This window comes from Maniola jurtina, chromosome 24, assembly GCF_905333055.1.
Source record: "Maniola jurtina chromosome 24, ilManJurt1.1, whole genome shotgun sequence".
Taxonomy (NCBI): domain Eukaryota; kingdom Metazoa; phylum Arthropoda; class Insecta; order Lepidoptera; family Nymphalidae; genus Maniola; species Maniola jurtina.
The window spans coordinates 9,175,606-9,201,811 of NC_060052.1; the positions used below are offsets into that span (position 1 = coordinate 9,175,606).

General features: G+C 37.4%; 1 protein-coding gene across 2 annotated transcripts in view; it reads right to left on the reverse strand.

The window, feature by feature from the left end:
• Window positions 1-26,206, reverse strand: part of LOC123877712 (complexin) — a 297,397-nt gene that overhangs the window by 201,654 nt on the left and 69,537 nt on the right. Inside the window, exon 1 of one of the 2 annotated variants that reach the window (XM_045924567.1) lies at window positions 23,202-23,220. The exons of the other annotated variant lie outside the window; for it this stretch is intronic. The gene's annotated coding sequence lies outside the window, so the exon portion shown is untranslated. Of the gene's footprint in view, window positions 1-23,201; window positions 23,221-26,206 lie in introns of those variants that run through there. 2 annotated transcript variants of the gene reach the window in all.

Below are 26,206 nucleotides of genomic sequence, written 5' to 3' on the forward strand. Positions count from 1 at the left end.
TCAAACCACACCCGTTGCACTATTGTCGTATCCATACTCCTGGTACAAGCTTTACGCTTAATTGGAGGGGAAAGGGGAGTATTAGTCATTATGCCTTTATGGGATTAACATGGCTAACATTCTTTAAAAAAAAATATAATTTTTTCCGAAAGTAGCATTGTTTATGATAGCATGCAAAAATTTATGTTTTTTCGTTACTGAACCAAAACGAAATCGGTTTCGGTAATTTTCCGGCTACGCCGAAGCAAATGAAGCCATGCACGTAGGTATGTATGTTTTTATGTAGGTTAGCTTTTTTTATTCAGATACAAGTTGGGCCTTGACTGCAATCTCAGCGGGCTAACCTGGAAGGGATATGGTAGGTTTTTTTTAAATCAAAGTCAAAGTCAAAATCATTTATTTAAAGTAATTGTACTCTTTTTGATGGTCGAAATTGTTAAATTTGTACGATATAGTGGTGATAATTAATTACGTAACTTAAAACTAAAGCTACGAGGGTTCCAAACGCGCCCAAGTCTGAGAAGAGCTAAATAAACCCTTTGGTTGCTACACGGCATCGTAGCGGAACGCTAAATCGCTTGGCGAAACGGCTTTGCGGGTAGGGTGGTAATTAGCCACGGCCGAAGCCTCCCACCAGACCAGACCAGAATTTTCATTATGTACAATGTAAAACGAGAAATCTAGAAACATTAAAAATGACTACGAACATAAGTTTTAATAAACAAAATGTCTGCCGTAAAAATACAAGGTAGAAGAAATCGCAGCAAGTAATGGGGCGTGTAACTAACTGTGCGAGCCAGCGCACGGCGCACTCACTCGGACCGACCCGCTGCAGTTATTGCACAAGATTGTTATGTAATTTTTAAGGTTTCGTACCTCAAAAGGAAAAACGGAACCCTTATAGGATTACTTTGTTGTCTGTCTGTCTGACGGTCCGTCCGTCCGTCCGTCCGTCGTGTCTGTCAAGGAAACCTACAGGGTACTTCCCGTTGACCTAGAATCATGAAATTTGTCCGGTAGGTAGGTCTTATAGCACAAGTAAAGGAATACATCTGAAAACCGTGAATTTGTGGTTACATCATTAAAAAAAATTAAGATAACAAAGTAAAATAACTATACCAAGTGGGCTATCATATGAAAGGGCTTTACTTGTATATTCCAAAACTGATTTTTATTTATTTTTATGCACGATAGTTTTTGATATATCGTGCAAAATATCGGAAAAAATACCCGAGTACGGAACCCTCAATTGCGAGTCGGACTCGCACTTCGCCGGTTTTTTTGATGTTTAGTTGCAAACTTTTGGTAATAATGCCAGTGCTGGAACATACCAAAACATCTGGATGTTCTAATGACAGGTTATGGATACTTATATAGCGTCATCCTATGTCATAAGGCGCCCTATTCAAATGTGAACAAGTTTAATGGAGTGCTCTGAAGAGCTGCTTGACCTCATTTCACCCTCCTTTTTCTACAACCGCACCGCACGCCACCGCAAGCAAGTTCACACTCACCACCTGAGTGCCTGGTGCACATCGACCGTCCGTTGTGCCAGATCCTTTTTTCCACGCACATGCAAACTGTGGAATCAACTTCCATCGGCGGTGTTCACACTAGATTACAACATGGGATTATTCAAGGGTCGGAAGTCGGAACAACAAATTCTTGAAAGGCCGGCAACGCATCGGTAGTTCTTCTGGTGCTGCAAATGTTCATGGGCGGTGGTGATCACTTAATATCAAATGACCTGCATGCTCGTTTATTAAAAAAATTACTACTTGTGTCCTGTTGTAAAAACATGACACGTAGTGGGTGTCATAATGCCTAGATCGTTATCACTCTAGAAAATAACGTTATAACACAATACTATATTATGAAACTCGTTTTTATATTAACTTCCCAAGGGTACTACTTGAAGCACTTACAGTAATATCATTTTAAAATTAATTAATTACTTGGATAATTCATTTAAACAATTTTTCTGTAAAAAGTTTTATAAAATATGTTATTTTCTTGATTAAAAAGTTACAAGGCGCTCAACCGTTCCATTGGGATTAACTAGGTATTTTCCAAAACGATATTATTTTCAAAATTAGAGTATAATGGCATTAAAAAACTTCAATAATAATATTTTTTAGTTGACATAAAAGATATTCGTAGTATTTATTACTTACTCTCATTTATTTATTTTGCACATTTTACCCTATTTTTAAAAAATGTTCAAAAATAACAGCAATAACAAAAACAACAAACAATAAAATAACAAAAACAACAGAAAAAATAACAGAAACACAGAAAGAACAAAAAATTAAATAACAGCAACAACAAAATCAATAATTAAATTATTATAAAACCTATTATTTTTAGACCAAGCAGTTGTCGTGAGTCATTTGTGATTTGTGAATAAATCTACCACCATTTCAACTTTCAACCCATCGCCGACCCACTACTGAGCAACGGTCTCCTCTCAGAATGAAAATAGTTTAGGCCATAGTCCACCATACTGACTAGACACGGATTGGCGGATTCACACACTTTTGAGAAGATTATGGAGAACTCTCAGGCATGCAGGTAGTCTCACGATGTTTTCCTTCACCGTAAAGCATGTGTACCCTATAGGTTTCTTGACAGACAGACAGACAAAAAGTGATCCTATAAGGGTTCCGTTTTTCCTTTTGAGGTACGGAACCCTAAAAAATACATAGCGGATTTTGCATGCGCATCGACGATAGGTCGAGGCTGAACTCTGCTCTTACATAATAAGTCAGACCGAGAGCAATTTCACAGAAATGCAGAACAAATTCAACAGTACATCAACTCCGTAGCAAAATAGTTGTAAATCAACGATGGCGAGCGAGTTTGATTATATACTAGCAGATATCTCAAGCGGATGAAAGCGTGGACAACTTTTGCTGGAGTACAAGTTATACGCTTAAGCGGGATATTCCAAGCGGGCCACGAACGGTTAGTATAAAACTCAGTCCATGGAAAGTTAGCAAAGCGCTCTCTCTCTGTTACGTAATCCCACACAAATGGCAGGCCAAAAATGTCAGTAGGCGTTAACCATTTTGGTTCACCAACCAATCACAAACATGTTTTCAAAAAACATTCGAAATTCAATTCGAAAACATTGTTTCGTTTGAGATTTTTGGCTGTGTCAGTAATTGTATAGGATAACGTAACAGAGAGAGCACTATACTAAAATCTTTCCGTGGATAGAGTTAAAGTTTAAAGACTTTAGTTTTGAGTTTACTTAGTTATCTAATTATCACCATTATATCATTATTTATCTTACAAATCTAACATTTGATAATCAAAAAGCATACATTGAATAAATGATTTGATTTTGTAATTTTGAAGATTTCGTAATTTTCGTTAGTCGTTTAGCACTTTAAAAATTTATTCGCATGGCACGGTTATGCGCATGTGTCAGGTGTGTGTGTGGCGTGTTTAGAGAAAAAGTTCATAAATGCGACAGGTTTTTGATGCAATAGTTTTGCGGAACTGCCTATTGAATTCTGAGACCGACCGTACATAATATCAATTCAGTATTCATCAATCATCATCAATTCTCGTTAGAATGTATTAAGCTATCAAAGTTTACTACCTAACCGCATTCTCATGAATAAATTATTGTTTATTTATTTGACTTTCAACCGTTAAGGTGTGGAATGCCACACTTGACCGGTTTTATTACAAATCACATGTAAAATAAGACTTGAGCATACAATAAGCTTGATCTCTTTTCATACTTTTATGCTGTAAACCACTTATAACTTAGACCAATCACAAGAACGGAGAAACAGTAAATTCAGCAAATTTCAGTATCGGAGTTTCGAGTCGAGTTATTAATATTGATGACCATCAGTTGATTTTCACTTCACTTCTTTGTTTAACTTTTTTCATTGCAACTTTGTTTTCCACTCTTAGAGTTCCGTAGGTAACAAGAGATATTTTCTACAATTTTTAGGGTTCTGTATCTCCATAGAAAAAAAGAATCTATACAGGATTATTTCGTTTGTCTGTCTGTCTGTCGTGTGTGTCGAGACGCGTCATGGGATTCAAAACCATCTAAGTTCAAAACCTATAAGAATCCGTTGACCTAGAATCATGAAAGGCAGGTAGCATTCTCTTATTGTACATGTAAAGGGAAAATTCAGAAGACCGCGAATTTATGATTACACCACAATAAAAAATGACAAAGTGTTATTTCTTGTACCTCGGTACGGAACCCTATATGTGCGAGTTTAACACTCACTTAACCGGTTTTTTTAATAGCAGGAACTGACTGATTGGCATAAAATCAATGTACAGCTCAAACTCATATGGTACCTACCTGTGTACCCAAAAAGTGTACAATGGTACCTACCCAATTTGAATAAATGATTTTAGTTTTGAGACTTTGGACCTCTGGACCTGGATATAAAACAATTCTCTCTAAAATTGCAGCAAATAGGTAAGCCCCTATACAATTTTCATTAAAAATCCGTGTTAGTACAATTTTTTTCTATGAATACGGTAATATACGAGTACGCAAGTTGTTTTTATTTCCTTTTACTTAACACAGAGTGTGGAGAATAATGAAAAAACCCTGTCACGACAAAATCTCATTAGCTATGTCTTTACCTATTGTTGGGCCTTACGTTGGACGTAAGTCGCCCAATATTTGTTCACACATGAACAAAATTAATGAATGTAACCTTGGACACATCTCGGCCAATATTTGTTCACACATGAAGGGAATTAATGAATGTAATCCTGAAGGTTTTCACTGGTTTCCTAAAGGAAGTGTGTAAAAGGCTTCATTGTGAATACGTCTGGTAAATAAAGAGATAAGAAAGATTTATATGCGTTCACGAAACAGCAATTTAATAAACACAATAACGGACATTCTGTATTGAATTTTAATGGTGTCTCAAAGGATTTATAATTTACCATACTAAACACTTTTCTCAATCTAACCTTTGCTTAAAAATTGGCCGGTGATAGGTTGATCGTGATGAAGATGATGCAAAATTCCATTAATATTTTACATGTGTCATTTTGTAGGTTTGTCCTTCAATCACGCCGCAACGGAGCAACAATTTGACGTGATTTTTTGCATGAATCATAAGTAATAATAATTTAAGCTTTATTATAGTTACAGAGAAAGAATATCGGCTAAGTTTATTATGGGCTTATTCTCAGACTAGGAAGAAAGGTTTGGAAACCTCGTAGCTTTAGTTTTAAGTTTACGTAATTAATATCACTATAATCTTACAAATCTACCAATTTTGATCATCAACATGAGTACAATAGTATCTACTTTGAATGAATAATTTTCAGTTTGAGTTTAGATAATAAATTAACTTTGTTGGTGTTCCCAACAAAATCTACATGCATAATCTCAAATTTCTTGACCTAGGCGGCTTTAATTGTAGCTTAATAAGTCTGTTAGTCAATCTAGTTCTATAAAGGTAAGTATGGATTGTTTGTAGGGTTCCATACCTCAAAAGGAAAAACGGAACCCTTATAGGATCACTTTGTTGTCTGTCTATCCGTCCATCCGTCCGTCGTGTCTTTCAAGAAAACCTATAGGGTACTTCCCGTTGACCTAGAATCATGAAATCGGCAAGTAGGTTGGTTTTATAGCACAAGTAAAGGAATAAATCCGAAAACCGTGAATTTGTGGTTACATCATTAAAAAAAAATTAAAATGTGTTTCAATTTTCAAAGAAAGGTAGCGATACCAAGTGGGATATCATATTTTTATTTATTTTTATGCATAACTAGCTGACGCCCGCGACTTCGTCCGCGTGGATTTAGTTTTCTCGAAATCCCGTGGGAACTCTTTGGTTTTCCGGGATAAAAAGTAGCCTATGTGCTAATCCAAGATATTATCTATCTCCATTCCGAATTTCAGCCAAATCCGTCCAGTAGTTTTTGCGTGAAGGAGTAACAAACACACACACACACACACACACACACACACACACACACACACACACACACACACACACACACACATACAAATTTTCGCCTTTATAATATTAGTGTGATAGTTTTTGATTTATCGTACAAAATGACGGAAAAATCAGCCGAGTACGGAACCCACGTTGCGCGAGTGTGACTCGCACTTGGCCGGTTTTTTATGACGTTAGATGGTGTTAGCGAAGTCGCACGGATGACCATATCGGCGAAGGGTTTAGCTTAATATCATTGTAATCCCGAAGGAGAGTAAGCGATGAGAAAAGGGTCTGACAGCTTCCGCACTCCTAATTATATTTTTATGTGGTATTGTTCTGTGATGTTAAACCTCCATGGCTTTGTCGGAAGAAATAGCCATGACACAGTCCAATTTTGACTTGATTTTCTCAAGTAAAGTCGTAATATGGAGGTGGATGTAGAGGGAAAACTAAGAAAACTTCAAAATCGGTTAAGTGCGAATCATACCAGCACACGAAGGGTTCCGTGGCCAGCTTACAATAAATATCATTTTTTATTAAGCTAGTTAGTCTAACCGTAATTGGTTCACAAGATACAGCGCGCTGACAGACAAACGGACGGACGGACAGTGGAGGTTTCATAATAGGATCCCGTTGGAATCCTTCGGATACGGAATCCTAAAAATGACAAACAGTACTGAACACAAAAAAACTCTAATATTTATCAAGAATAACTGACACAATTTCTAAGTATGAATACGATAATAAATTTTTAGGTTAAAGCTAGCGTTTATTTTTATTAAAACTCGCTTTTTATAATATTTTAAGGAAATGTTACAATGAAAAAAATCTTACAAAACAAAGTTAAGATCGTAATGGATATTCCATACCAATTCATTTAAAAACAAAATTCCATACGAAAACCCACACTCATTTTGTACCTACAAAATCCTTTATAGATAAATCAAAGAGTAATTTTCGCCCGCAATAGAAATTTAATCAACCCAAATTCGCCAAGATGGCGTCCATTAAACTAGCTTCAATTGGAAGTTTTCGGTCTTACTCGACTTCAAGCAGCGCCAAGTTTACCTGCAAAACAGAAAACTTGATTAGCACAAGTAACTTTACAGTTAAGCTGTATGGACTTGCGAGTCTACGATTAATTATTTTCGCGCTGAAAAGTTTTTCATTTCTGTATGGTACAAAGATTACAATTGTCATTATATCATTATATTATATCATCGCAATTCGCAATTGGGACACATCATAGAGCTATACTCTATACGCCAAAAGAAAATAATATAGCGCTTACTCTGTTACATCACACTTCACACTATAATATTATAAAGGCGAAAGTTTGTATGTGTGTGTGTGTATGTTTGTTACTCCTTCACGCAAAAACTACTGGACGGATTTGGCTGAAATTCGGAGTGGAGATAGATAATATCCTGGATTAGCACATAGGCTACGTTTTATCCCAGAAAACCAAAGAGTTCCCACGGGATTTCGAAAAACTTAAATCCACGCGGACGAAGTCGCGGGCGTCAGCTAGTAGTCCCATACAAATGATAGAGACAAAAATCTCAGTGGATGTTATTTAACATGTTTTCAAAAAAACAGTCGTTTAATTAGAAAACATAGTTTCGTTTGTGATTGGTTGGTGACTCGAAATGATTAAGGTCCAACTGAAATTTTTGTCTCTATCATTTGTATGTGTTTTTGTAACAGAGTGGGCGCATAGTTCGAAGAAACGATGTACGTTGTAGTCCCAAGGTTTTTTTTTTTAATTTATAGAATAGCGCTTAGCTGCAATCAGACCTGGTGGCAAGTGATGATGCAGCCTAAGATGGAGCGCGCTTGCTTAAAAGATGCCTATTCACTCTTGACTTAAAAGTACCCCATGTTACAAGTGGAGGGATAAACTGATGCTGGAAGAGCGTTCCATATCCTAGCGGTTCGAATTAGAAACGGGGAAGCAAATCGCTTCGTATGTATCCGTGGAATTTCAACTACATCAAGTCAGTTGCAAGGACCGCTGAATCCCGCTTCCTCCTATACCTCGCACCACACATCACAGACTCTACGCAAGTAGAATTTAAATTCCTCCACCATAGCTCTCTTTAATTGACTTCCAACAGTTAATTGCTAACTTACTAACTAGTAACGTGACTTATACTTTATTGATTTCTTACCATCTTACTGAAATTTCGTTATGTAAAATATTGTTTTTCACCGCCTGAGAAAGATTTTAGATTAGCATACCTGAAACTTTAGTAATTAGCTTTTTACGTTTCGATGAAGAAGCTAGGCTTTGCCTATTTGTCGGCCTGAAGTTTCTGTATTTTTTTTTATTCAGATACAAGTTAGCCCTTGACTGCAATCTCACCTGATGGTAAGTGATGATGATGAAGTCTAAGATGGAAGCGGGCTAACCTGGAAGGGGTAAGGCAGTTTTCATTAAACCCATACTCCTTTAGTTTCTACACGGCATCATACCGGAATGCTAAATCGCTTGACGGTACGGCTTTGCCGGTAGGGTGGTAACTAGCCACGACCGAAGCCTTCCACCAGACTACAACAGAAATTTAGAAATTATAAAATTCCAAACCCCTGCCGGGAATGGAACCCGGAACCTGCCACTAATAAGACTACAACGCTAGCCACTGCGCCTGGGCGCTCGTTAAACTCATCTATAATATTATGAATATTTCATTGAAAACTGAGCAAAATGTAATCATATTCGTATAACAGAGATAAGGGGATTAAGGCCGCCCCTGCACTGTAATTTCGCACCCTCTTAAATATTTGTGACCCTCTCTTCGCATCGCTCGGATTATTTCATCAGAATGAACTCGAAATGGTTTACAGAGCCACGCGAATTGTAGGTGTAACTACAACTATGTAGCTGGTACCCGTTTTTGCCTGCACTTTCATAAACCTACTAGCTGATGCCTGCGACTTCGTCCGCGTGGATTTAGGTTTTTCGAAATCACGTAGGAACTCTTTGGTTTTCCGGGATAAAAAGTAGCCTATGTGCTAATCCAGGGTATTATCTATCTCCATTCCAAATTTCAGCCTAATATGTCTAGCAGTTTTTGCGTGAAGGAGTAACAAACATACACACATACCTACACACAAACTTTCGCCTTTATAATATTAGTGCGATTAGTGTGATGTGATCCGCGCCGGCTCACTACTGAAGATGGGTCCTTTCAAAATGAGAAGTGTTGGGTCATAGTTTAGCACGCTGGTCAAATGCGGATTGGCAGACTTTACACACTTTTGAGAACATAAGGGTGCATTTCCACTCGAGCAGTTACTCAAAGGTGTGTGAAGTCTGCCAATCCGCATTGGGCCAGCGTGGCAGACTATAGCCTAAACCCTTCTCACTCTGAGAAGCGACCCGTGCTCAGTAGTGGGCCAGCAATGGGTTGTTCATGTCAAGAGGGCAGCGGAATCGTATACAAACAGATCACGCCAGGTTCACGTCATCTCACAATATTTCTCCATTCAGCTTTGCTTCAGTGAAAATGGAGGACTCTCAGGTATGCGGGTTTCCTTACGATGTTTTTTTTTCACTGTTACAACGATATTATTGCTTGAAACGCATGATATAACTCCGAAAAGTTATATGTGGAGGTAGAGCCCGGGACTCGAACCTGGGACACGGCCACAGGAAGGCCAGCATCTCAACCACCAGGCTATCACTGGTTTAGTTTATTAGTATTCTGTACTAATAATTATGTCCCCCCCCATACCCCTTTCAGGTTAGCCCGCTTCCATCTTAGACTGCATCATCACTTACCACCAGGTGAGATTGCAGTCAAGGGCTATCTTGTATCTGAATTAAAAAAAATGTTCACTAAGGACTTTTATCAAGATTTCCAGCGAATCTTTGAAAATATTTTTAATAATCTTTAAAATCTGATTTCAAAAATGTAGGTAAAAATTGAAACAGGAAATATGCGAGCAAATTATTTTCATTTCATCGACGCGGTCGCCGATATCGAGTCTGTCGCCTCATTAGTTCCGTCGACGCTTCATTATAGTGCAGGAGCGGCGGCGGGAAAATAAACGATAGTTGAACACGGTAGATATCGGATTTTGTGCTATTAAAGCTGGATTAATTAGGCTTTGACAGCTCGTTCACATAGGCTGCGTAAGCGTTAGACCATTGCGTCGTAATGTATGGAACTGTATGAGACATGGCATACCGCTTGCGTGGCGTGAACGTTCGCGTAGACGTAATGCGTGCAGTTATGTCTACGGATTCACGCGAGTCACTACGCACGTGTCACGTGTACGTGGTTGGTGTGAATCAGCAATAATAGCAGTACAATACAAAGAAAAGCTTTTTTTTCATGGCGGCCATTTTGAAATTTTATTATTTGTTTATATCACCAATATAAATACCTACACATTCTATGAAAGTTCTACGCTTCTAATTATTTATTACGGTTTACGAGATATAGCCCGCTGACAGACAGACGGACGAAAGGACAGCGCAGTAGGGAAATAGAGTCCCGTTGGCGCCTTTCGGGTACGGAACCCTATGAAATCCTTGCGATGATCTCTCAGTCTAAGTAGGTATATTTAAAGATGGAGAGAAATAAAATTTTACGTTCTCAAAGATATGAGATATAATATTTGAACGTTAGATTGCTCTCATGGGGCTTGATGGTTTATTCATGGCCTCATTTCGCGTTTCGTTTCGTTTGTACCTTTAATTTCTTTATGGGAAGTTGCTTTGAAGTAATATTGTGGAATACCATCATCAGATCTGACGCTTCCCCTAACCGTCAAAGAGCATAGAAAATACATTTTTGTGAAAAAATTTAATATAATAAGAAAATTCTCTTCATTGATATTTGCTCCTTGAATTTATTTTAATAAGTTTAATCAGAGACGCGGTGATAGCCTAGTGGTTAACACGTCTGCCTTCAATTCGGAGGGTCGGGTGTTCGATCCCGGGCACTCACCTCTAACTTTTCGGAATTATGTGCGTTTTTAGGGTTGCGTACCTCAAAAGGAAAAGAGGAAACCTTATAGGATCACTTCGTTGTCTCTCTATCTATCCATCTGTCTGTCCTGTCGTTAAGAAAACCTTTAGGGTACTTCCCGTTGACCTAGAATCATGCAATTTCGCTGATAGGTAGGTCTTATAGCACAAGTAAAGGAAAAACTTGAAAACCGTGAATTTGTGGTTACATCACATAAAAAAATTAAAATTTGTTCATGAATAAATAATTAATTAGTACTTTCAATATTCAAACTAATACATATAACTACACCAAATGGAGTATCATAATATGAAAGCGCTTTGCCTGTACATTCTAAACTTAACTCTCTTACTAAACTAAAATACTAAACAAAACAACGTACGACCAAAATTGTCTTTTTATAAACGTTTGGGACAAGGTACAAACAAGTGTAAATAAAAAATTTATAACACCCCCGACAAGTGAAGGTTATAGTAACTAGTAAAGAGCTGATAACTATCAAACGGCTGAACCGATTTTCTTGGATTATAGCTAAGAAAACTCTTGATCAAGCAACCTTTCAAACAAAAAAAAAAACTAAATTCAAATCGGTTCATTAGTTTAGGAGCTATGATGCCACAGACAGATACACAGATACACACGTCAAACTTATAACACACCTCTTTTTGGGTCGGGGGATAAAAATACGGTATATTTATGTGAAATATCTAATGAAGCCATTGCCAAAATGTAAATCCACCTCAAGATGTAATCTCCCGTCATCCTATTTGCTCCGGTATTCATCGCGTACGGTTCAGCACAAAATATCCTTTATCATCGTAAACCTACAAAAAGCAACACGCCTAAGAGTTGAGTTACGGCGCTCTCTTTCGATATAAAAGCGTATAGCATCACATGGGGTGAAATTACTTCCAATTTCTCATAAATAAAAACCGACGAAGTTACACCAGAGTTTGAATTTTTACATCTCATCATTGTATCGTTGATATATTTTGTATAGAAGCAGGCGTTACTTTGCGGAAGCCTATGATACACGGAACCAAAAGCTTAATTTTCTATAAGCCGCTGAAAGAGACAAATCTGTATCTTGCAACATGTAGCATGCTATATGCACCGCCCGTCCTTTCACCATAAAATTGATATAATTTGAATGTTGAAATAGTTCAGTAAACTAAAGTAAATTGGGCCTCGTTTTAAAGGTTAAGTCATTGAATTTATCTACCGGCATACCAATTCTTGCGAAGTTAAAATCGATGGTTCTGAATGCATGTAGGGCCCTAAGAAATAATTTTAAGAAACTCCACTCCAGCGAACCTAGAGTGGCTGAGCTAGTTCAATATGTTATTTTTGGACCCCGTGGTCTTATACTTTAGAAGGTGAAATTGTGTATACGTCCATCTCTTAGATTGTAAGACTGCGATGCTCTTTTGTCTAAGAGGTACAATACCATACAATCCAAACGACAAGACATGCAAAAATAACTCCCAAGTACATGTACATAAGATTCATGAAACATTTCGCATATTTTCGAGAACAAGCGAAAGTATGCATAAGCTACGTGGATATTGGGTATTACCTTTTATGAGTTTCGACTTTAAGAGTTATAAGGGAACACATGAGCACGCGGGAATTTGACGATATAATCAATTTTGCATGTGGAAAATCTCTCTTTTAACCCCGCAAAGACAAAGAGTTTACGAGTACAATGGCGGTACTGCAAACTATATGATGCTCGTGACTTCGTCCGCGTGGATTTAGGTTTTTTAAAAATCCTGTTGGAACTCTTTGATTTTTCGGGATAAAAAGTTGTCTATGTCAGTTTCCGGGATGCAAGCTACCTCTGTACCAATTTTTTTAAGTAAGTAAATCGGTTAAACGGATGGGCCTTAAAGAATCCCGTTGGAACTCTGTGATTTTCCGGGAAAATCGGTGCCGATGTCCTTCCCCGGGATGTAAGCTAAATTCATCAAAATTGGTCAAACTATTGGGCCGTGTAAAGCTAGCAGACAGACAGACAGACAGACAAACAAACTTTCGCATTTTATAATATTAGTATGGATTGAACATTTCAAAAGAGCAATCGTCGAATTTCTTAGGTAAGAATGGCATTCCACCAGTGTGATACTAAGATTCTTTTGACGATTCAAAAGCACTTGTAAAAATTTATTTGAATAAAAATCTTTCTATTCTGTTCTGCAAGTCTGCGTTTCGCCTAAGAAAGGTAAAAAATTCTTGAAAAATAATAATATCACAAAAACTTTTTTTTTTTATTATGCCTTTTACGCACCTTAGTGCCTTTTTTCACATTTTCCGGATCCTTCTTATCTTACCCCAACCGGAAGTCGAACCGCAATCCCGCCCTGACATTATAAGTACCTAGTAGCCTTTACAATGCAAATTTTGGATTACCATAAAATGAGTAGCTACTAAGTATCAAATAATATGATTAAAGGGGAATTCAAAACATTTAAACATTTTCTCTTCCGTGAAATCTCAAGATTGACCTAACTGAAACATTAGGTATCATTTTAAGTTTGGAATTATTTCGTTTTTGGAATATAGGTACCTCATATTTTCATCAACTAATGTCATTATTATCTCAACCAATCGCTGGGCCACTACTGAGAACGAGTCTCCGCTTAAAATGAGGAAGGTTGAGGCCATAATAACGCTGGCCAAGTGCGCATTGGCGCATTGGCATTTGGTAGGCTTCACATATACCTTTGACAACAATAACAAGTATTCTCACGATGTTTTTCTTTACCGGTAAATAAAGTGATATTTTAATTACTTACTCACCTACCTAACTCTGAAAGGATGGATGCCCGGGGTTCAACCCCGGACCGAAACTCGGATCGAAGTTTTAACCACTAGGCTATCACCATTTCTATAAACTAAAATTTTTATAATATTATGTACCTTTCTTGTAGCAAAATTTGTATATAAATTCCTAGAGACTTTATACCGACAATGTCTTTCTCCGTGAAGATGTACGAAAGTTGGAATAAAAAATCCATATTTCATGAAGTTTCCAACTTGGCGTCCATAAGACAATTGGTTTTGCTGTCAATTTTTGCACACTCTCACTGATAGGTATCTTTATAACCTATCACCTCGGTAAATATTCCTCCATCATCCCTTCTAAGCTCATTAGATACCTACATACCTACCCATATAACTGATTTCATTATAATTGCATAAACTCTAAATACCTAAGCCAAATCGCAAGAATGCACCTATTTCCAAAATTCTATAAATATGCAGGTCATAGATGAACGGCCAAAACTAAAGCAATCCCCATTCCCAAACACTAAAACTAAACGAGGTAACCCTAACTCCTGAACCAAAACTCATATCGTCAAACGAAACGAGAAAAAAACTAAAACCAAAAATTGTGAATTGGTCTGCTGGAATAGAAAAAGTAGAAACAACTAACTTTGAACTACTAACTACCGATCCCACACTCATAAAAAGCGGCCAAGCGCGAGTCAGACTCGCACACCAAGGGTTCCGTACATTATCTTTTGCTTACTTTACAAACTACATTATGAATCGTTGTTTTCAGTATTTGTTGTTTAAATTCAGTAGGCATAGTATATATTATCATCTTTGATATTCCTAACTAGTTTAGTTTTTGAGATAGACCATGTCAGACAGAGATAGTCTAAAGCTGACAAATTTGACGGCCCCCATTTATTTATTTTTTAAGATATATTATTGTTCTACTCAATGAGCTCCCCCTACCCTGTATGCCCTGTATGCTAAGGTAAGGTAGGCTCCTTATTCATCCATGGGATCCTCTCGAAAATATTTTTTATTGAATTTATAATTAAATATTCAGTTTTCGGTCAACGTTCTACACCAAATACCGAAATTTCATGTTGGTAACACGCGGACAGACAACAGAGTGACATTAATAGAGCTCCATTTCAGCCTTTGGACACGGAACCCTAACAAGTACAAAACTACAGCACTACACACACAAATGATTTTCAACTTTCGGCTTCACAACTCAAAGTATATTTTTATTTAGCGCTTACATGTTCCGAATACGTAACGTATTTTGAAGCAATTTGTAACTGTATGTTGTTTGTAGTAAGTTATATTTTCCTGTAGCAATCGAGATTTTTAGAACTTGACGCTAAAATATTGGAAAAAGTTAGTGCATTTTCAAAAAAGTTATTTGCTGGCATGACGTGTGCATATTTTACAAGTGGAATTTTGATATGAAATATTCGCTGACCGGCTTCTGAAAGTTCGAATTTCGATAAATTCCTAAAATGGAGTTTCCGTAAAACGGATTTGGTTTAAATCTAGTACTACTAGATAAAGTCCGTCAATTTGTTTGCGTAGATTTAGGTTGTTAAAAATCCTCTGGGAACTTTCTAATTTCGTGGTAGAGGTACGCTTAAAAACAGGTCAAGTGCGAGTTGGGCCTCACTTTTTTAGGGTTCCGTACATAATGATAATGAGTACATATTTTGTGGGAATGAAATATTTCTTTTCCGAGCCAGAACATTGCAATAAACCGTGAAAGAAAAACACAAAAAAATGTTTTGGTCACAGCTTACAAACTAATTAATAAATTATTGTTTTTAGCATTTGTTGTTATACTACAGTGACGCTGCTATCGAGGGGCTATTTTTAACCCCCGACCCAAAAAGAGGGGTGTTATAAGTTTGACGTGTGTATCTGTGTATCTGCCTGTGGCATCGTAGCGCTTAAACGAATGAACCGATTTTAATTTAGTTTTTTTTGTTTGAAAGGTGGCTTGATCGAGAGAGTTCTTAGCTATAATCCAAGATAATCGGTTCAGCCGTTTGAAAGTTATCAGCTCTTTTCTAGTTACTGTAACCTTCACTTGTCGGGCGTGTTATAAATTTTTAATTTACACTTGTTATCTTTATTAACACTGAACTAGTAAGGAATATGTCGGAACATTATGTGCCATATACTGTATTTAAACAACAAATACTGTAAACAACGATTTATAAAATAGTTTGTAAGTTGTGACCAACACAAACGAACATTTTTGGGGTTTTCTTTGCTCGGAAAAGAAATATTTCATACACCGAAAATATGATGTTCAAAATAATTATGTACGGAACTCTAAATGAGCGAGGCCCAACTCACACTTGGCCGGTTTTTATTTAGTAGAAAACAGCATAAAACGTGATTTAAGTTCTTACTGCAGTGAAGCTTTGTATGAAGCGGAAGTCATTTGCTATATCGTGACTTATGACGGCTTATAGTTCCGCGTCTGTCGTTACGTTGGAATACCTTCGGCCTTTCAAGATCTTTTTGAACTGATTTAAACAAGGAGAGTTTATATTTAATCAATATTTTATTTTAGAGTAGCTGACCTGCCCCAGCTGTGGAATTTTTGAAAATCGGTGAGGTGGTCAAAACAAAAATTCATCAGGTAGATTCATACGTCTATGGTAGATTAATACTAATATTATAAATGTGAAAATGTGTCTTTCTGTCTGCTAGCTTTTCACGGCCCGACAAAATTAACCGATTCTGATGTTTGGTGCCGAGTTAGCTTACATCCCGCCCTCGGGAACGGACATAGGCTACTTTTATCCCGGAAAATCAAAAAGTTCCCACGAGATTCTTAAAGGTCCATCCACTTATACGATTTATATGAGTAGCTTGCGTCCCGGAAATTGACATACTTATATGCGACTTTTTATCCCGGAAAAGCAAAGAGTTAATTATATTTATCTTCACACCTGTAATACTGTGTATTGATATACCGGGCGTACTTCCGAAGTATATAAAAGTGTCGACCGCCATAAAGCAAATTTATTTATAAATCCAATTTATATTCTTACGACAGCACAGCAAAGTTATAGATGCGGGGGACACTGGGAGCTGCACCGAAGTGGTCAAAGGATAGAGCAGGGGAAAGACACGACTAAGCAAGAACTTTTTGTTCTTCTTCTTGAAATATAATCATAAATAAATAAACAGGTAAGCTTTTTATTTCCATCTTTACATTTCCTTAATAATAAGTAGCTATATATTCAAGGAACCAAAAGCTTAATTTGCTATAATCCGGTAAACCAAACAAATCTGTAGATGGTGCAATATGCAGCATCGGATATGCATCGCCCGCTCTCCCACTGATGAACATGCAGGAAAAGTCAGCCACTAAGCAAGCAATACGCACCACCACCACGCAGCACCACACAAATCCAAAACCACTCGACGTTTCGCCCCGACACCGGAGCATCCTCGGGGCCAACAGGAGTACCCTATAGGACCTATCAGAAGGGATCAAAACCTAAGTATAGTATAGGTTTTGATTCCATTGGCACGTCTACAGACAGATGTCTACAGACATGACAGACAGATACACAATGAAGTGATCCTATACGATCCCTAATATTATATAAGAGATACGGAACCCTAATGAACCCTGCAAAATGCACAATTGAATTTTCGACCAATTCCACATTGGTCTGTAATAATTCATTCGATTGGCAGACAGCAAAAGGATCAGTAAATGGAGAGCCGAAATCAATTTGTCGTTCGTCTGCGCTCCCCCGAAGACGACCCGTCATTTGCATACAGATGGGGCGAAGTGATCGAGTCGCAAGCCTGGATTAACCCGAATTATTTTTCGCTATATCGGGGATAATAAAGTTTCAATCTAAATGTAGATGTAACAATTTTTAGAGTTCCGTACCCGATGAGTGCCAACCCTAGTGATAAACCTTCGCTGGTTGTTCGTCCGACTGTCGGTCAGCGGTCTATAATGTTTTCAAATGTGTGTGTATCAAAGTCTTCCACTATGGCTAAACTATTCTCATGTACCTATATAATTGTATGGTGTGTTTCCATAAAATAAATAAAATAAAAAATAAAATAAATTCTGAAATAGACCCGTCCTCAGTATTGAACTGGCGATGGGATGATGAATGTTACCAATGAATGAAGGAAGGAAGAAGCGAATGAATGACTATTGAATGCAGCTTGAGAGTCCTCCATAATGTTTTCAAAAGTATTTGTAAAGTCTTCAATCCGCACTTGAACTATGGCTTTAAAAGCCCTGAGAGGAGACCCGTGCTCAGTAGTGCAGCAGCGATGGGTAGATGATGTTTTTGGGACAATTTCCTGTCCAAATTAACAGACCCTTAACAAGGGACAGGGCGCGAAAGAGATCGGAAATTAGCATCCTTTGAGCCATGGCGGGTCAGAAATTAATTAATTAAGGGTTTGTTCACACGGATAGAGCGGGCGCGGGAGCGTATTTTTAACCCCCGACCCAAAAAGAGGGGTGCTATAAGTTTGACGTGTGTATCTGTGTATCTGTCTATCTGTCTGTGGCATCGTAGCTCCTAAGCTAATGAACCGATTTTAATTTATTTTTTTGTTTGAAAGGTGGCTTGATCGAAAGTGTACTTAGCTATAATCCAAGAAAATCGGTTCAGCCGTTTGAAAGATATCAGCTCTTTTCTAGTTACTGTAACCTTCACTTGTCGGAGATGTTATAAATTTTTAATTTACATTTGTTATATTGTATCAAATATACATATTATGTGTACAAAAGAATACTAAGTATTTAACGTCATAGCGCGTTAAAACACCATAAAGGAGACAATGTTTCGAGACGGTTTAACTTAAAGGCTTGTCGTTATCTTACAAAATATTATATGACACAGTATATTTAATACTGAAACGCGATGTTTTCAGCGACATATTTACATAAAACACGCTTCGTAAGGTTTTATAGCTATCTTACCTGCGATTATAAGCAAGTACAGGTTTTTATTGCAAAATTTATTTTTAGGATTTCGTACCCGAACGCCACTGAACTAAATCAGAAATTATAAAAATTCTTTGATGTCTCGGAAAAATCAAAATTCACAACTAGTGTCTCTTATACTAGCTGACGCCCGCGACTTCGCCCGCGTGGATATAGGTTTTTCGATATCCCGTGGGTACTCTTTGATTTTTCGGGATAAAAAGTAGCCTATGTGCTAATCCAGGATATTATCTATCTCCATTCCAAATTTCAGCCAAATCCGTCCGGTAGTTTTTGCGTGAAGGAGTAACTAACATACATACACACACATACACACAAACTTTCGCCTTTATAATATTATTGTGATACTGTGACTACTACTAGCTTATGCCCGCGACTTCGTCCGCGTGGACTTCACTTTCAATTTTTGTACCTATTTGGGGGTTGAATTTTCAAAAATCATTTTAAAATGTCTACTTCATAATAGCTATCTGCATGTCAAATTTCAGCCCGATCCATCCAGTTTGAGCTGTGCGTTGATAGATCAGTCAGTCAGTCAGCTTTTCCTTTTATATATTTAGATAAAGATGTCTATTTTTGAAGTCTTCTAAAACACTAAGTAAGTATTACAGACATTCTTGCACGTGCAACTTCAATACAAGAAAACAATTCAATTAAGTTTTTCAATTTCTGTTCCGTTGTATTTCCCAAAGGCCGTGGCGTGCCCCGGCGACATCGGCCTCCGGACAATAAAGAGGCTCGTGAAATACCTAGTAGAACACAATTTTACCTAATAAGACCCTACAAGGGTTAATACCACAGGATTAGAACTTTTGACGACTTCAACGCACAGTTGTAAACGCTGTGGTCGTAGAAACAGAAATCTTATAAGGCTGTATTTGTTTTATAGCTAATAATAATATGGTTTCGAAAAAACTTATAGATTTGCCTTTGCATAGATTTAGGCAATATATAAAATCATGCGAGTATTAATTCGAGGCTTATTATACAACTAGCTGATGCCCGCAGCTTCGCCCGCGTCGATTGGTCAAATCCCCTGCAGCATCAGGATTGAGGAGTTGGAATCCAAATTTTTTATAAAACATTGTCGCAAAGTTCCTCTATCGATTAAAAAAGAAACGACGCAAATCGGTTGAGAAATCTCGGAGATTTCGGTGTACATAGGTAAAAAAACACAACTCCCTTTTTGAAAGTCGGTTAAAAAAGTAGCCTATGTTATACCCTGGTCAATCCTCTACTTGTCTGTGAAAATCCCGTCAAAATCGGTTCAGCCGTTCCAAAGATTAGCCTTTTCAAACAGACAGACAGACAGACAGACAGACAACAATTTTAAAAACGTGTGATTCAGTTATGGCATCGTTTAAATAACCATATGAGCTTAATATGAGGTAGTTATTTCGCAATTACAGACAGACACACTAATTTTATTTATTAGTATAGATTGATGAAAGTTGCGCAACCTTGATTGACTGATCTATCGACGCACAGCTCAAACAACTGGACAGATCGGGCCGATTGGCATGCAGATAGCTATTACAACTTGAATCTTGAATTTTGAATCAGTTCGTTTTTTTGGCAGGGTAGCTTTTGAATTTTTCAAATTGAAATGCAGAAGTTTTGAAACTAAAAAAAATACTAGGTATGTACTTATTTATATATAAAAATATTTTTATCTAGACACTTAAGCATTAAGAACATAAGCTTCCTTAGGTAAATATGTAAACCATCGACTGAAACCTTTTTTTTTAGTTCAAATTCAAAGGAAATTTTCAATATTGGAATGACATTTTCTATTTTTTTTTTTCATTTTTATTATTTATTTCCAAACTGAATTGTAGATTACTCTTTGGTTATATCTTATACGATGCTACGGAACCCTTCTTGTACGAATACGACTCGCACTTGGCCGGTTTTAATCATCCGGTAAGCCGTTCCGTCAATTGGACTTAATATGGCAGGACGCAATAGTTTGCATTTCCCGTGAATTCCGACGCCATTGCCGCGGGGAAATTAAAATGCAAACTGATTCAATTTCTTCCATTTCAGCTCCAAATGTATACAGTTTAAACATCGCTTTTGTATCTTTATGTGCAATTTTAAAAAGAATTTTGTTATTTGTATCGTTTTTTTTCATTCACGTCTTTTATTAATCTTACTCCAAGGCAAAATTCAAAGGCCACCACTGACAAAATGACACAATATTATCATTTTGGGACCTATTGGTAAAGTAATGCCAGGTTTTCCTAAAAAATTGGTGGTCTTACATAACGGCCTAACCACTATAGCACTATTAATATTAACATAGCATGTCGGTGATGCGGCCTTGAGGTTTAACCCATCCCAAAATGCCCAACGCGCCTAAAGCAGTTTTTACATCAAAAAACTAGCTAATTTGCTAGTTTTTTTATTATGAAGAAGATACAAATATATCATAATAAGACTTTATGCTCGCGACTTGGTCCGCGTAGACTACACGTTCAAACCCCTATTTTACCTCCATAGGGGTTGAATTTTCAAAAATCCTTTCTTAGTAGATGTTTACGTCATAATAGCATGCCAAATTTATTCATCCGTCCAGTAGTTTAAGCTGTGCGTTGATACATCAGTCAGTCAGTCAGCTCTCCCTATAAAATAACTATAATAAGAATACACTTTATACTTACTACGTTAATCTAGAAACTTCCATCTCTGTTCCGAGATAAAACTTTAAGATAATTGTCTCCTAAAACTAGGATAAGCAAAATGAGCTTCGGTTTCAAGTTTAAAGCCAGTTAAAGCCAGTTAAAGCCCAACTTGATGTAAATGTCACGTGAACTTAAGTGTGCCTGAGTTTTTCGAGCACTTTTCTGCCCGAGCTTATTATGTGAGCCTTGAAGCTGCAATACTTAGATTTTACTACAACTAGGTACCTACCTAATGAGTTATGTTTTTGTTTTTACATTGGCGGTTCCTTTGGTGCTGCAAATTTTCAAGGGCACAATCACTTAACATCAGGTGACCGGTCTGCTCGTTTGCTCACTATTTTTATTAAAAAAACCCGGCCAAGTGCGAGTCAGACTCGCTTTCGAAGAGTTCCGTACCATTGTACAAGATATGCGTACCTAATACTTTTCTGTGGAAGTAATGTAATGCAAGTTAATGTAATTTTTCCGAGTTTAATGGTTTTTGTGATATAACCACGAATTCACGGCTTCTGGATTATTTTCTTTACTTGGGCTATAAAACTTATCTACCTGCCAAATTACATGATTCTAGGTCAACGTGAAGTACCATGTAGTTTCCTTTAACAGACACGACAGACAGATAGACAGACAGACGACAAAGTAACTTTACTATAGGGTTCCTTTTTTTCTTTAAGGTACGGAACCCTAAAAATGCAAAAAGACCCTTATTAATCTCCAAGCTACATGCTGAAACTACAGCCAAGTATCTCATATTCAAATTTCAAAGGCAGTGTAAAGTTCTTCAAACATAATTTCTTGAATAAATCGTACCACTTACTAAGTCTGGTAACATGACGAAACTTCTAAGACGCAAAAATATGGAAGCATTAAATGCCCAGAGAGAAAGTTCTTTAAATTAAAACTCGAAGATGCTACAGAAATGTTGGTTTTTAGAGTTCCTTATCTCCTAAAGAAAAACGAAAACCTTGGAGAAATATATTGTCATCCGTCGTCAGGCGGAAAAAGCTTGTAGTTTTTAATTTAATATTCAATTCAATCTTTTGTTTACCCGAAAATATGACAGTGAAACTTAAAGCTAGCCTTATCCAATTAAGTTACAAATCATGCCCGCGTGGAATGAAAAATTCAAAATTCAAAATTCAAAATGTTTTTATTCAATTAAACTTTTACAAGTTCTTTTGAATCGTCAAAAAAAATCTACCACTGGTTCGGAATGCCGTTCCTACCGAGAAGAACCAACAAGAAACTCGGTGGTTGCTCTTTTCAAGTACCAATGATGCCAAGCATTTCCGCGCTAGACAGCAAGGGTGATCCGTCAACCATACTAATATTAGAAATACGAAAATTTGTCTGTCTGTCTGTCTACTGGCTTTTCACGGCCCAACAGTCTAACCGATATTGATGAAAGGTACATAGTTAGCTAACATCCCGAGGAAGGGCATAGGCTACTTTTTATCCCGAAAAAAACAAAGAGATCCCACGGGAAAGGCCCATCCGTTTAACCGATTTATACAAAGATTTGGTACAGAGGCAGTTTTCATCCTGGAAATTGACATAGGCAACGTTCTATCTCGGAAAATCAAAGAGTTCCTTCGGGATTTTCAAAACCTAAATCCACGCAGACAAAATCGTGGGCACAAGCTAGTGTAATATAACATGTCATAAAACTTATAATATACGGAACACTCTCTGGGCAGGAGATCTCGCACTAGGCCATCTTAGTTTTTCTTATTTAAAACTAAAAGCTTTTTGACATTCAGAAGATCTTAAAAATCACTTCATATTATCTTCACGTAAACTAAAGCCAACTAAAGTATACCTATTTAGCTTCTTTGCATCAAAAGTTTGTACCTGTAAAGATAAATAAAACTTTTATAAATAAAGTGAAAGATGCAAAATATACACGAGTAACCCTATAAAGCTTCGTTTTTTATAAATTCAAATACAAGTTAGCTTGTGCCTGCAATCTCAGCTGGTGGTAAGTGATGATGCAATCTAAGATAGAAGTGAGCTAATCTGAAAAAAGTATGGCTGTTTTTTTTATGAAACCCATGTACCCCTTTGGTTTCTACACGGCATCGTACCAGACGCTAAATCACTTAGCGACTCGACTTTGTCGGTAGGGTGGTAACTAGCCACGGCCGAAGCCTCTCACCAAAACAGACCAAAAGAGAAATTATAAAATTCCAAATTTCCCCTGGCCGGAAATCGAATCTGGGACCTCCCATTAATAAAACCACAATGCTTACCACTGCGCGAGGGAGGTCGTCATTCGGATGTACGGAACCCTAAAAAGACTTTTAAAAGAGCCTGTAACTGACATTCCATTTCATACTTGGCCAAAGATAAGTTTGTGTCTGTATTCCAGTCCATACCTCAATAACCAAGTTACTATGCTTTCTGGTCACGCGTGTCGGTACGGACCGCTAATTGCAAGTCTCATTCAAGCGCGTACCGTCGCCAAAACAGAACAAAACTTTGTTGAAATATGTGTTGCACGTCGGCAAAAAAAGATGACTTTTGCCGCGCGAAAAATTCTACTATAACAAAAATGGTGTACATTGTAAAGAGAAGAAAATACAATACAAACTTTTTCAGATAGTCATAGGTTAGATTAATCACACTAAATTATATCAGACTAAATTATAAGGGCGAAATTTCGTGTGTATGTTTGTTACTCCTTCACGGAGTAAAAACTACTGAACGGATTTGGCTGTAATTTGGAATGGAGATAGTTTATACCCTGGATTACCACATAGGCTACTTTTTATTCCAGAAAATCAATGAGTTCCCACGGGATTTTTAAAACATATATCCACGGGAATGAAGTCGCGGGCATCAGCTAGTCCTATTATAAGTGTGGTGTATGTAGGTATTGAATCATGCGTGTTTTACTACAATAAGTTAATGAGTCTTAAGAAATTGTTTAATTAATCAGTGGGTGATGGAGAGAGCTATGCTTGGAGATTAAATCAGAAATGAGGAGATCCCAGAGTAACCGACATAGATCAACGGGTTTGCTAAACTGAAGTGGTAATGGGCAGGCACATAGTCGGAAAAACCGATAGACATTAACACCCCTGCCGTGTAGAAACTTAAAGGGTTTAATCCCTTTCCAGCTTCCATCTTAGACTGCATCATCACTTACCACCAGGTGAGATTACAGTTAAGGGCCTAATAACTTGTATCCGAATAAAATAAAGCTCACATAAGTACTTAAAGTACAATTTTACGTAATACTCTTTGTCCACGTAGAGAACAAAGCTAAATTCCAGCAACGAATCCGATACAGGCAAGTTTTCCTCCGTTCCTCCCTGGGTCCGCCCGCAGGCGATCCAATAACTCGGCTATTCACTATTAAATCTACAAAGGACCCGGGAAACTGTCCCGGTTTTTACAGGAGCTTGCGGGAGTTTCAATAAAAATGTATTTCGAAGCTGTAAAGTTGGAACAGACAAAGGAATTTTAAATTGGACGTTTATTTTAATTGTGCAAAAAATTTTCAAAAGAAAAATAAAACCGACTTCAAAAACCAAAAACACTAAAAAGTAGAAAATAATTTTTGTTTAGCTACACATGTAATGTACCTAGGTATGAAGTCGAGCGAGCATATTAAAACAAAATTAGAAATCCAAGAGTGAAGCTCGCCCGACTTCATACCTAGGTACATTACACGTGTAGCTAAATAAAAGTTATTTTTTACTTTTTAGTGTTTGTGGTTTTTGAAGTCGGTTTTATTTTTCTTTTGAAATTTTTTTATTTCATAATTTTTAGTGGCCCACTGTACTATAATATGCTATGCCCAGTTAAAACCCTACTGCTTACTAAGCTATTACACTGATCGCGAGCAATTTGCTCCTATCTATTGAGGAGTTCTGTTCTCCATCTCCGAAGATATTCATCAGATCTTAAATTTCCAAATCGGTCCAGGGGTCTTTGAGTAATCGGGGAACATACATAAAAAAAAAAAAAAAAAAAAAAAAGATTCCGACGAATTGAGAACCTCCTCCTTTTTTGGAAGTCGGTTAAAAAGCTAGCGAGTGCTATGCATAGTTGCATACATCTCGTACGCATTGGATCCTTGATTCGATTCTCGACTGTTTATTGACGAAAAGTCTTAAGCACACTACTCACTTTTACCATTCATCTAAAGATAACATAATTATTTATATTACTTACTTATATTACAAAGACGTAAAGTTTGTAAGTTTGTCTGTACTGGTGCAATAATTTTCAAAATCGGTTTAGTAGTTACAGAGATTACCCCCTACATCCAAACTTACAATCACCTTTATAATATTAAGTGTAGAAGAAAAAGAAAGAAGAAAAAGAGAAGGCGAAATAGGGTTATCATCTATAACCGGCTAAACAGAAATAATGCAACATTGTGGTATCAAAGAATAGCGGGATTGATTTTGCTCAGGGTTTCCCCATTTGTCAGGCTGACGTATTTGATTAATGGCTACCGAGTGCCGCTCTTCCCCAGCTCGTCGCGTTTGTAAATAGAGTCACGCACGCAAATGTTTTCGATCGTAATGGAAAACAGTTCCAAAGATCAATGGGTTTTCTGGACAGACGCGACGGACAGACGGACGAACACCAGGAGATGTAGACCTTACAATGCCTAATTGACTTTGCAATTAGGCATTGTAAGGTCTACATCTCCTGACGATGCTCCGGTGTCGGGGCGAAACGTGCGTCGAGTAGTTTTGGGATTTGTGTGGTGCTGCGTGTGGCTTGCTTGGTGGCTGGCTTTTCCTGCATGTTTATCAGTGGGAGGGCGGGCGGTGCATGTCGCATGCTGCATGTTGCACCATACAGATT